We start from the raw sequence: 8106 nt of genomic DNA, 5'->3' as shown, positions 1-8106 counted from the left end.
AACTGTCAGCTCTCCCGCTCCCTTACCTGGAGCTTGGAGCGGCCTCCGTGTTTCCCTCCCCCTGGAATGCCAGGCTTCCTGTCTCCCAGTGCCTTCGGCCCTGCCACACCCCCACCCCCCATCCCCAATCCCATCCCGCCTCACTCGTCCTCAGTCACCATGGCAACTGCATCTCTAAGTGGGAGGGACTAGAATCTCCCCATATTCTTCCTCCTCCTTCCCAGTGTCCCCCTGCGCCCCACCTTCTGCGGCTCCTGGATCCACATGTGTGGAGGAGGCAGGGCTCCGGATGTGGGGGGAGGCAGGAGGGGGCACACTAACCCCTGGGGGTCCTTGCTCAGCTCCCTTGCCCACCGTCAGGCAGGCACCCCAGTGCAGATGTTCCCCAGCTGGGTTCAGGGGGTCAGGTGGGGCCATTTCTCCTTTATGGTCGGTTTCTCTGTGTTTTCCCCATTCTCTCGGGAACTGTATATAAGTAAGGGGGTCACACCTGGATGCTGGTCTGCCTGACCCCAGGCAAATTTTTGAGTTTGCCAATGAGGATGCAAATGAACCCACAAATATCTATGCAAAGAAGCCAAGAGACAGGGTCTCTGTCAAGAAGCCCAAGAAGCCCTCTTCTATTAATATTATCCTGGCTTGCATGGCAAGGGCTCCATTGCCAGGTTCAGGTTCTGCCATTTCTTACTAAGCCACTTTACCAAGAAGATGCCAGAAGTCTTCTTTGGCTAACCCCCTGAGACCTATTAGGAGAAAGTTTGTGCTATAAGAGGAGGGATTGAGGGAAGACTTCAGAAAGGACTTTCCAGAGGTCCAGATGAGATAGGGCTAAAAAGAGACAAGCCTGAGCTGGATCCTTTCCCATCCGTGAGGCAAGCAGGGGTCTGGGTGGAAGCTTTGGGAGCTGGGCCTGGTGTCCTTTTCCAGGCCTGATCCTGAGCCACTGTTTACCAGAGTTCCCTCCTGTTCCCCCTTGGCCTCAACTTCTTCACTGGTAAAATGAGGAGTTGAAAAAGCCCCTTCCAGGGGACTTCCCTGGTGGTCTAGTGGTTAAGACTCCATGCTTCCACTGCAGGGGGTGTGGACTCGATCCCTGGCAGGGGAACTAAGATCCCACATGCCCTGTGGCCAAAAAAAAACAAAAAGGAAAAAAGAAATGGAAAACAAAAAGCCTCTTCCAGGTTGGCCTCTCTCCGCCTGTGGGAAGACTGTGAGAAAAGGTACCATGGGACTGGGGAGCAAGAGCCCTGAATCCGGGGCTTCCCTGGTGGCGCAGTGGTTGAGAGTCCGCCTGCCGATGCAGGGGACGTGGGTTCGTGCCCGGTCCGGGAAGATCCCACCTGCCACGGAGCGGCTGGGCCCATGAGCCATGGCCTCTGAACCTGCGCTTCCGGAGCCTGTGCTCCGCAACGGGAGAGGCCACAACAGTGAGAGGCCCGTGTACCGCATAAATAAATAAATAAAATTTTTAAAAATTAAAACAAAAATAGAGCCCTGGATCCCAGGCCTGCATACCTATAACTTGCTGTGTGATCATAGGCAGGGCACTTGCCCTCTCTGATTCACATAGGTAAAAGGATGGCTTTCCAGCCTACCTGGAAGCAGCTTGGCTTATCTCTAGACTGAGTATTTTTAGGAAGAAGGAAGTGAGTGTGCTGGTGCCGGCCCAGGGCAGAGAGTTTCACAGGCCAAACCTGGTTCCCCTTTAGATTAGGTCTGGGTTGGGGTGATGGGTGAGCATATCTGTCCGGGGCAGGGCAAGAAGCGTCTGTGGTGAAAGCAGAAGTGGACTGAGCAGAGCTGCTACCACTTTCCCCCACTTCCTGACGTGCCATCCTGTGTGCCCTCAGCCCGAGGCCCTTGGGAACTCAGAGGGGGCCTACAGGCTCTTCTTCCCCAGGACTGGGACACACGGCAGGAGGGGAAGAAATGATTTGGAATCAAGGTGGCAGGGATTAGAGGAAACTGGGCTAGGGCAGGTTGGACTGCAGAACGACTTTACACCCGGCGGTGTCCTTGGCCCCCATCTCTTTCCCTTTTAGGGGAATTGCTCACAGTCTCTGTGGCAGAACTGGAAGGGACTACATTTCCATTTCTGAAAAGGGAGTAAAGTAGGGGGGGCCTACAGCCCCCGCCCCCAGCTCCACTTCGTTCCAGGTTACACAGCTGGGCTTCGGGGAACCTCTCCCGGCTTTGACATATGGAAATCAAAACTTGCAGGCAGGAGCTAAGTTGTCTTGACGAGGGAGCAGGGCTTAGTCTCCGGTGGGGACTGTGGCTGTAGTTAGAAGTTTGCTGGGGTACGCTGGACTCCCAAGTCCCCTGTGTCTAGTTCACTCGGGTAGAGAAAGGAGAACCTTTCTACAGCCTAATCTCCATTTCTCCTGCTGAGGCACACATAATTCCATTTACTCTGGTTTGCTTAGCCTCAGTTTCCCCATCTGTGGGAAGGCGGCGTCAGGGCCCTATGTCTTTAATTTCAGGAAGAGCAGGAAATGGCTGGATGGAGGTTAGCAAATGAGGGTCCCAGGAAAATAAGATGGGGGAGTGAAGGGTGAGGATACCCAGGCATCCTGCCCCCTAGGCTCTGTCCCTCAAGATACCTGGGGCTACCCTTCCCCCAGTCCGAGGCCGGAGGACCACTCAGAGGGCCCCCTACATTATCCATTGAAGTTGGCACACAGATATTCCGTGTCCATAGGGCTAGGAAACTGACATCCCACGCCACCCCATCCCACCCCAGGGACCACGGTCCCCCTTCCCCACCACTTTGAAGCCTTACCCCCAGCCCAGCAGTGGAGACCCTAACCCAGGCGTCCAAGACTTCCAGCAGAGTCTGTACCGGGCAGGGGGCGGAGCAGAGGCAGGCAGGGCAGGGGGAGGGGTGGGGGCCCTGCCAGCCCCCTCCAGTGCCCCAGTTCCCAGGCAGCTCTTAAAGGGACCAAGGAGAATTAGCTAGGGGCAGCTTAAGGGGGTAGATGTAGAGGAAAGTAGGTGGTGGGGAGAGGATTAGGTTTGCCAGGGACAGGAGGGCCAGAGTAAGGGGCCTGACACATCCTCTATTCCCCTGGAAACCCCCAGACTCCTCAGTCTAGCCCTTTCTTCCTCCCATACGACCCCCATTTTGGCCACCCAGCTTATGACTACCACCTCTTCGAATCCTGGCCCCTATTCCCCTTGGGCCCTTGCCCACTTCCTCCCCCCTTCCCCATATTCGTGCCACCTCAGTCTCCGGTGAGAGCTGCCAGCTGGCACTGACTGGTACTAAGCACGGAGAATCAGCCCAAGGATTGTAAGGGACCGAGGCCTGGCCCCAGAGGGGGAGGGGAGGCCAGCACCTCAGAGTCAATTTAGGGTGGGGGAGGGCAGGAGGCACCTTCCCCTCTCAACTACCTTCTAAGTCTTGTTTCCTCCGCCCCTCCCTGGGTAGGGGTCACTGAGGTGCTGGGGAGGCTAAGAGACAAAGGGTCCTGGCTCAGCCCCTCCCCCTCCTACTCCCTGATCAGCCGTCAGGGTGGTGACATAGAAAAGGAAAATGACTTAACCAGTTACCTCTGGCCCTGGAGGGGCAGGGGGCAGCTGAGAGAGACATATAAGTAGAGGGAAAGAGAAGTGGAAACTGAAAGACAGCAGTGAGCCAGCAGAAAATCTCAGTTCTCACATCACTGCTCTGCTCAAAAATCCCCCCTGGCTCCCCAGTGCCTGTGGAATTAATTTCAAACTCCCTGACTGGTGTTCTAGACCTCCTCTCATCCCTTCAGCCTGGGAAGGCTCCGCCCAGTCCACTTGGACCCTGCCTTTCCTCAACTTTCAGTTTAGACTCTATGCCCTACCTGGGATGGTATTTCTCCTCATTTCTACCTGGTAGAAATGTTCCATGCCCTCCCCACAAAAGGACCCCTTCCTCTGTAAAGCCCTCCTGGGTCCTCCCACACTATTCTGAGTTGCCACAGTGTTTTCTGGGAATCAGGAGTCCTGGAGTGAGCTGGGTGACTTCAGGTAAACCTCTCTTCTCTCTGGGTCTCAGCTGCCTCACTTAAAACGGGAATACTAACAGTCTGCCCCCTATTGTTTTGGAAGTAATTTGGCTAAAGGTCTCAGGTTCTGCAAACGTGCTCCCACTGAGTCTATTTCTGAGTCTATGCATTTACAAATACTTATAAATCACCTACTATATTGTCAGACACTGCACCATGTACTGGGGATTCAAAAAGACAAAAACACCTATTCTCAGGTGTATGTATTCCAATATGGAAGACAGAAAATGAACAAATATACAAACAAAATATGTCCAGTGACGATAAGTGCTCTGGAGAAAAACAAACCAGGGAAGGTGGCTCAGAATGAGGAGGAGGATGCTATTTTATTAAATTTGGTCCGGGAAGGCTTTATTAGGTGGTGACATTTGAATAGAGACCTGAAGAAAGTGAGGGAACAAGCAAGCAGATATTTGATGGGAAAAGGGGTCCAGGCAGAGGGAACCACTAGTGCAAATGTCCTGAGGCAGTCGTGTGCTTGGTGTGTTCTAGGAATTACATGGGCAGTCACTGCAGCTTAAGTAGAGTAAGCACGAGGGAGAGCCTTGAGAGACGAGCTGGAAGGGTCGTCATGCCTGGCTTTGCATGCCATTTAGAGGACTTTGGCTTTTACACTGAGTGCTTTGGGAAGGCTCTGGAGGGTTCTGAGCAGAGGAGTGACCCAACAATTAAAGGACCACTCCGCTGCTCTGTGGAGAATAAAGTGTATGGAGCAAGGGCAGGAAACTAATGCCATAACCCAGACAAGAGATGGTAGTGGTGGTGAGAATGAACTGGATTCCAGATATATCTTAAAGATGGAGTTGGCAAGATTTACTAATGGACTGAATGTGGGGTATGAGAGGACAAGAGGAGTTAAAGACAAACTCCAGGGTGTTTGGCCTGAGCAACCGGAAAGAAGAGTGGTCATTGGCTGAAGTGGAGAAGATTATAGACAGAGCAGATTAGAGTGGAGTGGAGGTGTAGAAATCAGCATATCGGTTCTGGACATGTTAACTTTGAGAGCCATTAGACTGTCAAGTGGGTATTCAGGTCTGGAGTTCAGGGCAAAGGAATGAGCTAAAGGTATAAACTTGAGAGTCACCAATATATGGATGGTATTTAAAGCCATGCACCTGGAGGAAGTCTCTCAGGGCCTAAGTGTAGACAGAGGAGAGAAGAATTGAGCCCTGGGTCACTCCATCCATCAGAGGTCGGGGAGAAGAGGAAGATTCAGCAATGTCAGCTGCAGTGACAAACAACGTCAAGGGAGATGAAGACTGAGAAGTGGCAGCTGGGTTAGCAATGTGCAGGTCATGGGGACCTTGCAAAAGCAGTCTTTTGGGAATGAAGGAGGAAGCAGATCAGCAGCTGAGAGTGAAGAGGGGAAGTCTGAAGAGAAAGGACAGGTATGAAATAGCCATCTGGAGAAAAGGGATGAGTGGGCTAGGGACAGGAGTAGCAGGGGAGGGAGTCCCAGGGGTGCGTGGTCATGAATTTAAAGACCAGTCAGCAGGGGAGTCATCAGAATTCCATCCGAAGAAACTACCTGAAATCTTTAAAGACAAGACATTCACTGCAGCATTATTTACAATCATAAAATTGAGAATTAATCTAAATGTCCAGAGAGGGTGGTTAAATGAAGTGTTGTATATTCATTCAGCATTAAAAATGGCTGCAAAACACAATATATTTGCAAAACATATGACTTAATAGCTATAGATAGATAAAATTGAGAGGAAATGCTTTCTCCCTTTTTTTTTTTTTTTTGCAGTACGTGGGCCTTTCACTGTTGTGGCCCCTCCTGTTGCGGAGCACAGGCTCCGGATGCGCAGGCTCAGCGGCCGTGGCTCACGTGGCTCACGTGCCCAGCCGCTCCGCAGCACGTGGGATCTTCCCGGACCGAGGCACGAACCCGTGTCCCCTGCATCGGCAGGCGGACTCTCAACCACTACGCCACCAGAGAAGCCCCATTTCTCCCTTATCTTAAGAACCAATATGAAAAAGATAATCTTGCCAATAGAAAGATGAGCAAAAGGGATAGAAACATGTTATTCACACCAGAAGAAATGCAAAAAACCAATATATGTGGATGGAAAAGAGGTTTCAACTTCTCTTCAAAGAAATGCAATTTGAAACACTAATGAACTATAATTGTTTTCCTAACAAGATTAAAACTGACAAAAATCCTGGTGTTGGGAAGAGTTTGGGAAAAAGTGGGCTCTGCTGCAGGTGAGAATGGTAATGACCCAGTTTCTCTGGATGACACTTGACAATATTATCAACGGCCTTTATAATATGTATATACCTTTGTCTCAGCTAGTCCCCTTCTTGGAATTTACTTCTTGGAAATGCCCAGAGATGTGTGCAAAGATGTCTGTTCCAGGACACATTATTTACAAGAGCCAGGAGAAAATTGTAAATATATGTATATATTTGAAAATTGAAAACAAAATGCTTGAAGGCCTTCCCCCATAGTGTTCATAGTGTTTACCCCTGAGTAGTGGCAGCACAGATGATTATAATATTTTTCTTTCTCTTGTTCTACCCTCTCTGTAATGGCCAAGTATTACTTACATGATAGGAAAAGAGTCAATGTTATTATTATTATTTTTAACAAATTTACTTATTTATTTATTTTTGGCTGTGTTGGGTCTTCGTTGCTGCATGCAGGCTTTCTCTAGCTATGGCGAGCAGGGGCTACTCTTCGTTGCAGTGCACAGGCTTCTCCTTGCAGTGGCTTCTCGCAGTGGCTTCTCTTGCTGCAGAGCATGGGCTCTAGGTGTGCGGGCTTCAGTAGTTGTGGCACGAGGGCTCAGTAGTTGTGGCTCTTGGGCTCTAAAGCGCAGGCTCAGTAGCTGTGGGGCATGGGTTTAGTTGCTCCGCGGCATGCGGGATCTTCCCCGACCAGGGCTTGAACCCATGTGTCCTGCATTGGCAGGCGGATTCTTAACCATTGCGCCACCAGGGAAGTCCCAAGTCAATGTTATTTTGAAATAACTTTGGAAAGTGCTTATGCATGTTAACTGAGAATAGCAGAATCAAAGTTTAAACCACGGTGAGACCTTAACTATGTAAACTATCAATAAATATATGTTCAGGAAAAAAAAATCTCGAAGGAAATCCACCCGGGGTTGCCTCTGGGTGATTGAAAGGGATGACTTCTTTTTTCTTCTTTGTAATTACCCGTGTTTTCCGTTTTACTACAGAGTATGTGTTACATGTTATTAACAGCAACAAAATTCTTAATAGTCATTTGTGGTCCGCTGAGTGTCATGTGAAGTAACCACGTGTGCGACGCACCCGCTGGGCTGAGTCGTAGCTACCAATTCGACTGCATGGTCGGCTTGCCGCAGCTTTTCCGGACTTGCCTTATCGCTCTGCCCTCCTCAAGAGCCGGGACCTTGCCGGCTGGTCCTGGTGCTTCCCAGCCCACAGTGCGCACGTAGCCTTCTATGTTCAGAGCCCGCGCCATCCATCGGGGTCCTGCTGGGCTGGGGGGGAACCAACGGCGTGGGTGGGGCTCTGGCGCCCCCACGTGTCCATCCCAGGAAGTCCTCATTTATTAGAGACACAGGGGCTTCCGTGGTGGCGCAGTGGTTGAGAGTCTGCCTGCCGATGCAGGGAACAGGTTCCCCGGTCCGGGAAGGTTCTGCAGGTTCGTGCCCCGGTCCGGGAAGATCCCACATAACGCGGAGCGGCTGGGCCCGTGAGCCATGGCCGCTGAGCCTGCGCGTCCGGAGCCTGTGCTCCGCAACGGGAGAGGCCACAGCAGTGAGAGGCCCGCGTACCGCAAAAATAAATAAATAAATAAATAAAAAAGAACAGACACAGGACTCCAATGATGCCCAAGACCCCATACCCACTTGGGACCCCTGAGGCTTTCGCCTGGGACTGAGAAAGGGTTTCCTTCTTCGAAGCTGCCCACCTCAGAAAGGGACCACTTCCTCAAGCCCACGCCCCATCCTCTCAGCATCCCTTTCCCAGAGACACCTGGTTTCAGCCCATGGGGAACCAGAACTTTCCAGCGGACTTAAGAGGCTTTTCTCCTCTCATTCATTTTGCTTTCTCCAATTCGTTTTCCCACAAA

The sequence above is a fragment of the Aethalodelphis obliquidens genome, unplaced genomic scaffold (genome assembly GCF_003676395.1).
Source record: "Aethalodelphis obliquidens isolate GAN/ISIS:26980383/991018 unplaced genomic scaffold, ASM367639v1 scaffold90, whole genome shotgun sequence".
In the NCBI taxonomy this organism is placed as follows: Eukaryota; Metazoa; Chordata; class Mammalia; order Artiodactyla; family Delphinidae; genus Aethalodelphis; species Aethalodelphis obliquidens.
This window is presented reverse-complemented; position numbering follows the sequence as displayed.